Here is an 8,439-nt window from a genome sequence, read left to right as displayed (position 1 = left end):
ATACAATGTTTCGACCTATCATGTCGACACATCTATATATATTTCGGAACAACCATAGACACTCTATATGTGAATGTTGGAGTTAGCTATACAGGGTTGAGGTTGATTCCAAAATATATATAGTTTGAGTTGTGATCAATACTGAGATACGTATACACTGGGTCGTGGATTGATTCAAGATAATATTTATCGATTTATTTCTGTACATCTAACTGTGGACAACTAGTTGTAGGTTACTAACGAGGACAGCTGACTTAATAAACTTAAAACATCAAAATATATTAAAAGTGTTGTAAATATATTTTGAACATACTTTGATATATATGTATATATTGTTATAGGTTCGTGAATCAACCAGTGGCCAAGTCTTACTTCCCGACGAAGTAAAAATCTGTGAAAGTGAGTTATAGTCCCACTTTTAAAATCTAATATTTTTGGGATGAGAATACATGCAGGTTTTATAAATGATTTACAAAATAGACACAAGTACGTGAAACTACATTCTATGGTTGAATTATCGAAATCGAATATGCCCCTTTTTATTAAGTCTGGTAATCTAAGAATTAGGGAACAGACACCCTAATTGACGCGAATCCTAAAGATAGATCTATTGGGCCTAACAAACCCCATCCAAAGTACCGGATGCTTTAGTACTTCGAAATTTATATCATATCCGAAGGGTGTCCCGGAATGATGGGGATATTCTTATATGCATCTTGTTATTGTCGGTTACCAGGTGTTCACCATATGAATGATTTTTATCTCTATGTATGGGATGTGTATTGAAATATGAAATCTTGTGGTCTATTGTTACGATTTGATATATATAGGTTAAACCTATAACTCACCAACATTTTTGTTGACGTTTTAAGCATGTTTATTCTCAGGTGATTATTAAGAGCTTCCGCTGTCGCATACTTAAATAAGGACAAGATTTGGAGTCCATGCTTGTATGATATTGTGTAAAAACTGCATTCAAGAAACTTATTTTGTTGTAACATATTTGTATTGTAAACCATTATGTAATGGTCGTGTGTAAACAGGATATTTTAGATTATCATTATTTGATAATCTACGTAAAGCTTTTTAAACCTTTATTGATGAAATAAAGGTTATGGTTTGTTTAAAAATGAATGCAGTCTTTGAAAAACGTCTCATATAGAGGTCAAAACCTCGCAACGAAATCAATTAATATGGAACGTTTTTAATCAATAAGAACGGGACATTTCAGTTGGTATCAGAGCGTTGGTCTTAGAGAACCAGAAAATTTGCATTAGTGTGTCTTATCGAGTTTGTTAGGATGCATTAGTGAGTCTGGACTTCGACCGTGTTTTCTTTAAAAATGATTGCTTAACATTTTTGTTGGAAACTATATATTTTTAACATATGAATATTATGTGATATATTAATCTCTTAACGTGTTTGATATTATGTGATAGATGTCTACCTCTAGAACAAGTCCCATTGACTCACCTAATAATAATAATGAAGAGTCAAATGTAAATTGGAATAATTTGTGGACTGATTCACAAGTTCCCGAAGAGGAACCGGAAGAAGAGTCGGAACCGGAAGAAGAATCGGAACCGGAAGAAGAATCGGAACCGGATGAAGAAATAGAACCGGTGGGGGAAATAATAAAACGGTTAAGTAAAAGAAAATCCTCAACCAACCGACCAAAGTTAATTATGGTCAATGGTGTTTCCGCCAAGGAAGCAAAATATTGGGAGGATTACCAATTCTCCGATGAATCGGATTCCGACGAGAATTCCGATGATGTTATAGAAATTACCCCAACTGAATTTAAAAAGGCAAAAGAAAATAATAAGGGAAAGGGCATAAAAATAGAGAAATCTAATTCCAACCCCGATGAACTTTATATGTATCGTCAACCCCCGAAGTCCTTAAGTTGTAACAATGACCCGGGAACCTCTAAACCACCAGGTTTTTCTAAACCAATGTGGACAACGACGGTTCGTATTAGGGGAACATCATATATCCCTAGAAACTTGGCAAAACGAACCAAAACCGAAGAAGAAGAAACGAGCGAGTCGGAATAAGATAGTTGTATTCGTGTGGTGTAATATATGGAATATAGTGTTCTTATGCTTTATGATATATGTAAAAATTGCTTGTATTAATAAGTATTTTTTTTACGAATCTAACTCTTGTCTATTTTACAGTTTAAAAATACAAAATGGATAGACAACCCAATATTTTAAGAGACCTACCCGGAGACATGATTGATGAAATCTTGTCTAGAGTCGGCCAGAATTCTTCGGCACAACTATTTAAGGCGAGATCAGTTTGTAAGACATTCGAAGAACGTTCCAAGAATGTCTTGGTTTATAAGAGACTTTCGTTTGAAAGATGGGGGATATCACATTGGGAAACCCATAAGTTACGATGTGTTTACTTTGACGCATATATTGCGGGGAACCCAAATGCTATTTTACGCAACGGGTTAAGAAATTATTTTGACTCAATATATCCGAATATTGGACTTCGTGATTTAGAAAAAGCGGCTAACATGCAACATAAAGAAGCATGTTATGCTTACGGATTAGTAATGTTCGCTTCTCACCAAAGTGAGAACAAGAACATCGGGCTACAACTATTAAACAAAACGTTTCCACAAGTGACGGAGTCGGTAATTGGGGTAAGAAATGAGGTTTTTAGATTATTACGGGACTGTTGGACATTACGTAACCCTCGTCCCTTTGATGACGTTACAACACGCTGTCTTATCAACGGCCATAACGGTTATGTTGCACAAGACCAAGGATGGGAAGTAGTCCTAGTAAAACCAGAATGCATGACTTGTTTCTGGACGTATGAATTACGTGTATTTATTGCCTTTGCTGAACGACTTGTGTACTAGCTAGAATTGTCTTCACAACTATCTTGTATCAAAGTTATTGTGTGCTATATTTCATGCTTTATGTAAAATAAGCGGTATTGTAAGTTTGTAAAATATTGTATAAAAGTTTGAACGCGAAATATTATTATAATCAGTTTTTCATATAGAATTGTAGTAGTTGAATTGTATATTAGCTACTAAGTATGAACTTAACGGGTAGGTACTACCCGAATTTAAACTTATAAAACGCTAATATGAAGAAAAAGCTTTTATAAATGAGTTCATATTATGCTACGAAATACTATTAACTACTCTTAATATTCTGTATGATTAACTTGTTCCATTTAACTATTTTGAAGGAAATGGCACCGACTACTCGACACACCGTGAATATGAATGAAGAGGAATTCCGTACTTTTCTAGCTTCAAACATAGCCGCAGTACAGGCTGCGCTACATACCAACAATAACCTTGGATCTAGCAGTACAGGAAATCGTGTAGGATGCACCTACAAAGAATTCACTGCCTGCAAACCTTTGGAATTTGATGGAACCGAAGGACCGATCGGATTGAAACGGTGGACCGAGAAGGTTGAATCGGTGTTTGCCATAAGTAAGTGTACTGAAGAGGACAAAGTGAAGTACGCTACGCATACCTTCACAGGTTCTGCGTTAACATGGTGGAATACCTATCTAGAGCAAGTGGGACAAGATGATGCGTACGCACTACCGTGGTCAGCATTCAAGCACTTGATGAACGAGAAGTACCGTCCCAGGACCGAGGTCAATAAGCTCAAGACAGAACTTAGAGGGTTACGAACCCAAGGATTTGATATTACCACGTACGAAAGACGATTCACAGAATTGTGCCTATTGTGTCCGGGAGCATTCGAAGATGAGGAAGAGAAGATCGACGCGTTTGTGAAAGGATTACCGGAAAGAATCCAAGAAGATATAAGTTCACACGAGCCCGCCTCCATACAACAGGCATGTAGAATGGCTCACAAACTAGTGAACCAGATTGAAGAAAGAATTAAAGAACAGACTGCTGAAGAGGCCAATGTGAAGCAAGTCAAAAGAAAGTGGGAGGAAAACGGTGATAAGAATCACCAATACAACAACAACAGCAATTACAACAATAATCGCAACAATTATCCCAACAATCGCAACATCAATCGCAACTACAACAAACGGCCCAACAACAACAACAACAACAACAACAACAGCAACTACAACAATCATCCCAACAACAATAATAACCGCAACAACAACAACAATCAGAAGCAACTATGCCAAAGGTGTGAAAAGAATCACTCGGGGTTCTGCACCAAATTTTGCAACAAGTGTAAAAGAAATGGTCATAGCGCGGCGAAGTGTGAGGTCTACGGACCAGGGGTTAATAGAACGAAAGGAACAAATGGTGTCGGAACGAGTAATGGCGGAGCAAGTAGTGTCGGAGCAAGTTATGCCAATGTAGTTTGTTATAAATGTGGAAAACCAGGCCACATTATTAGAAATTGCCCGAACCAGGAGAACACGAATGGACAAGGCCGTGGAAGAGTTTTCAATATTAATGCGGTAGAGGCACAGGAAGACCCGGAGCTTGTTACGGGTACGTTTCTTATTGACAATAAATCTGCTTACGTTTTATTTGATTCGGGTGCGGATAGAAGCTATATGAGTAGAGATTTTTGTGCTAAATTAAGTTGTCCATTGACGCCTTTGGATAGTAAATTTTTACTCGAATTAGCAAATGGTAAATTAATTTCAGCAGATAATATATGTCGGAATCGAGAAATTAAACTGGTTAGCGAAACATTTAAGATTGATTTGATACCAGTAGAGTTAGGGAGTTTTGATGTGATAATCGGTATGGACTGGTTGAAAGAAGTGAAAGCGGAGATCGTTTGTTACAAAAATGCAATTCGCATTATACGAGAAAAAGGAAAACCCTTAATGGTGTACGGAGAAAAGGGCAACACGAAGCTACATCTTATTAGTAATTTGAAGGCACAAAAACTAATAAGAAAAGGTTGCTATGCTGTTCTAGCACACGTCGAGAAAGTACAAACTGAAGAAAAGAGCATCAATGATGTTCCCATTGCAAAAGAATTTCCCGATGTATTTCCGAAAGAATTACCGGGATTACCCCCACATCGATCCGTTGAATTTCAAATAGATCTTGTACCAGGAGCTGCACCAATAGCTCGTGCTCCTTACAGACTCGCACCCAGCGAGATGAAAGAACTACAAAGCCAATTACAAGAACTTTTAGAGCGTGGTTTCATTCGACCAAGCACATCACCGTGGGGAGCTCCTGTTTTGTTTGTCAAGAAGAAAGATGGTACATTCAGGTTGTGTATCGACTACCGAGAGTTGAACAAACTTACCATCAAGAACCGCTACCCACTACCGAGAATCGACGACTTATTTGATCAACTACAAGGCTCGTCTGTTTATTCAAAGATTGACTTACGTTCCGGGTATCATCAAATGCGGGTGAAAGAAGATGATATTCCAAAGACTGCTTTCAGAACACGTTACGGTCATTACGAGTTTATGGTCATGCCGTTTGGTTTAACTAATGCACCAGCTGTGTTCATGGACCTTATGAACCGAGTGTGTGGACCATACCTTGACAAGTTTGTCATTGTTTTCATTGATGACATACTTATTTACTCAAAGAATGACCAAGAACACGGTGAACATTTGAGAAAGGTGTTAGAAGTATTGAGGAAGGAAGAATTGTACGCTAAGTTTTCAAAGTGTGCATTTTGGTTGGAAGAAGTTCAATTCCTCGGTCACATAGTGAACAAAGAAGGTATTAAGGTGGATCCGGCAAAGATAGAAACTGTTGAAAAGTGGGAAACCCCGAAAACTCCGAAACACATACGCCAGTTTTTAGGACTAGCTGGTTACTACAGAAGGTTCATCCAAGACTTTTCCAGAATAGCAAAACCCTTGACTGCATTAACGCATAAAGGGAAGAAATTTGAATGGAATGATGAACAAGAGAAAGCGTTTCAGTTATTGAAGAAAAAGCTAACTACGGCACCTATATTGTCATTGCCTGAAGGGAATGATGATTTTGTGATTTATTGTGACGCATCAAAGCAAGGTCTCGGTTGTGTATTAATGCAACGAACGAAGGTGATTGCTTATGCGTCTAGACAATTGAAGATTCACGAACAAAATTATACGACGCATGATTTGGAATTAGGCGCGGTTGTTTTTGCATTAAAGACTTGGAGGCACTACTTATATGGGGTCAAAAGTATTATATATACCGACCACAAAAGTCTTCAACACATATTTAATCAGAAACAACTGAATATGAGGCAGCGTAGGTGGATTGAATTATTGAATGATTACGATTTTGAGATTCGTTACCACCCGGGGAAGGCAAATGTGGTAGCCGATGCCTTGAGCAGGAAGGATAGAGAACCCATTCGAGTAAAATCTATGAATATAATGATTCATAATAACATTACTACTCAAATAAAGGAGGCGCAACAAGGAGTTTTAAAAGAGGGAAATTTAAAGGATGAAATACCCAAAGGATCGGAGAAGCATCTTAATATTCGGGAAGACGGAACCCGGTATAGGGCTGAAAGGATTTGGGTACCAAAATTTGGAGATATGAGAGAAATGGTACTTAGAGAAGCTCATAAAACCAGATACTCAATACATCCTGGAACGGGGAAGATGTACAAGGATCTCAAGAAACATTTTTGGTGGCCGGGTATGAAAGCCGATGTTGCTAAATACGTAGGAGAATGTTTGACGTGTTCTAAGGTCAAAGCTGAACATCAGAAACCATCAGGTCTACTTCAACAACCTGAAATCCCGGAATGGAAATGGGAAAACATTACCATGGATTTCATCACTAAATTGCCAAGGACTGCAAGTGGTTTTGATACTATTTGGGTAATAGTTGATCGTCTCACCAAATCAGCACACTTCCTACCAATAAGAGAAGATGACAAGATGGAGAAGTTAGCACGACTGTATTTGAAGGAAGTCGTCTCCAGACATGGAATACCAATCTCTATTATCTCTGATAGGGATGGCAGATTTATTTCAAGATTCTGGCAGACATTACAGCAAGCATTAGGAACTCGTCTAGACATGAGTACTGCCTATCATCCACAAACTGATGGGCAGAGCGAAAGGACGATACAAACGCTTGAAGACATGCTACGAGCATGTGTTATTGATTTCGGAAACAGTTGGGATCGACATCTACCGTTAGCAGAATTTTCCTACAACAACAGCTACCATTCAAGCATTGAGATGGCGCCGTTTGAAGCACTTTATGGTAGAAAGTGCAGGTCTCCGATTTGTTGGAGTGAGGTGGGGGATAGACAGATTACGGGTCCAGAGATTATACAAGAAACTACCGAGAAGATCATCCAAATTCAACAACGGTTGAAAACTGCCCAAAGTCGACAAAAGAGCTACGCTGACATTAAAAGAAAAGATATAGAATTTGAAATTGGAGAGATGGTCATGCTTAAAGTTTCACCTTGGAAAGGCGTTGTTCGATTTGGTAAACGAGGGAAATTAAATCCAAGGTATATTGGACCATTCAAGATTATTGATCGTGTCGGACCAGTAGCTTACCGACTTGAGTTACCTCAACAACTCGCGGCTGTACATAACACTTTCCACGTCTCAAATTTGAAGAAATGTTTTGCTAAAGAAGATCTCACTATTCCGTTAGATGAAATCCAAATCAACGAAAAACTTCAATTCATCGAAGAACCCGTCGAAATAATGGATCGTGAGGTTAAAAGACTTAAGCAAAACAAGATACCAATTGTTAAGGTTCGATGGAATGCTCGTAGAGGACCCGAGTTCACCTGGGAGCGTGAAGATCAGATGAAGAAGAAATACCCGCATCTATTTCAGAAGATTCGTCAACACCTTCAACAGCTTAAAATTTCGGGACGAAATTTATTTAACGGGTAGGTACTGTAGTGACCCGAACTTTTCCATGTTTATATATATTAATTGAGATTGATGTTTACATGATTAAATGTTTCCAACATGTTAAGCAATCAAACTTGTTAAGACTTGATTAATTGAAATAGGTTTCATATAGACAATTGACCACCCAAGTTGACCGGTGATTCACGAACGTTAAAACTTGTAAAAAAAAACTATATGATGAAATATATATGGTTATATATATAGTTAACATGATATTATGATAAGTAAACATATCATTAATTATATTAACAATGAACTACATATGTAAAAACAAGACTACTAACTGAATGATTTTGAAACGAGACATATATGTAACGTTTATCGTTGTAACGACATTTAATGTATATATATCATATTAAGAGATATTCATACATCATAATATCATGATAATATAATAATTTAAAATCTCTTTTTATATTATAAACATTGGGTTAACAACATTTAACAAGATCGTTAACCTAAAGGTTTCAAAACAACACTTACATGTAACGACTAACGATGACTTAACGACTCAGTTAAAATGTATATACATGTAGTGTTTTAATATGTATTTATACACTTTTGAAAGACTTCAATACACTTATCAAAATA

Source organism: Rutidosis leptorrhynchoides, chromosome 10 (assembly GCF_046630445.1).
Source record: "Rutidosis leptorrhynchoides isolate AG116_Rl617_1_P2 chromosome 10, CSIRO_AGI_Rlap_v1, whole genome shotgun sequence".
NCBI classification, from domain to species: domain Eukaryota; kingdom Viridiplantae; phylum Streptophyta; class Magnoliopsida; order Asterales; family Asteraceae; genus Rutidosis; species Rutidosis leptorrhynchoides.
The sequence above is the reverse complement of the archived record's forward strand: the minus strand, read 5'-3'. Positions refer to the sequence as shown.